This window comes from Orycteropus afer, unplaced genomic scaffold (genome assembly GCF_000298275.1).
Source record: "Orycteropus afer afer isolate SDZICR_OR568_19922 unplaced genomic scaffold, OryAfe1.0 scaffold01455, whole genome shotgun sequence".
Classification (NCBI taxonomy): Eukaryota; Metazoa; Chordata; class Mammalia; order Tubulidentata; family Orycteropodidae; genus Orycteropus; species Orycteropus afer.
In genome coordinates, this window is record NW_006923042.1 from 84,640 (window position 1) to 85,588 (window position 949).

Here is a 949-nt window from a genome sequence, read left to right on the forward strand (position 1 = left end):
ATGTCCAATGATCTCATTTGCTGTGGAATTTGTTCCTAATACTTAGTATCTCGATTTTACTGAACACAGCAGACAAATTCAGAACTGATTAGGTTTAGATCCATCTTATACTGTTATACCATCATTAGCATAAAAAAGGAAAACCATATTTTTAAACAGGATCATATCCAAAAGTATAAATGTCAGAAGATCAGGAATTCAGCATATATTTTGGGTGCATCCAATTCAATGCACAACAGAGGGTGAGGTTTTACATTTTAATAGAGTAATCACAGAAGCCTTCACCAGGAAAGTAACATTTGAGAAAAGATATGAGGTTAGGCAGAAAGCCACATGAACATACTACAGAAGACCATTCCAGGGAATAGCTAGTGAAAATGTGATGACACAGGAGCATGACAACTATGTTCATAGAACAGAAGGGGTTCTGTTGGGAATGGAGTAAGATGAATAACATGAACAGTAACAATAAAAGAAACCCAAGAAATAAAGAGATCCACTTACAATAAAGACTTGCACTTTAACTGCAAATAGGTGCTTCCCATTGGAAGGGTGTGAGTGGAGAACAGCATGATCTGACAAGTTTGAAAATGATGACTCTTGTTGCTGTTTTAGGAATAGAGTAAGTAGTCAGGTAAACACAGGGAAACTAAGTAATATGGTATTTCAAAAATACTGTTGAGAAATGATAATGGGTTGGGCAAAGTTCTTCAGAGAGTTCTTGATGGAAATGCTTGGGTTTTTGGATCTATTTTGAAGATAAACCTAATGAGATTGTATGATAGTGTTGATGTGGATAGTGAAAGAAAGAGAGGATTCAAGGATAGTTCCATGTTTTGTTTTTCTCAGTGAATTAGAAATAAAATGGTAATGATTAATAATTAATATATGACAATATATGGTGTCATGTGTATTTAAATACCTTGGCATGAATAGGTTTTATTGTATA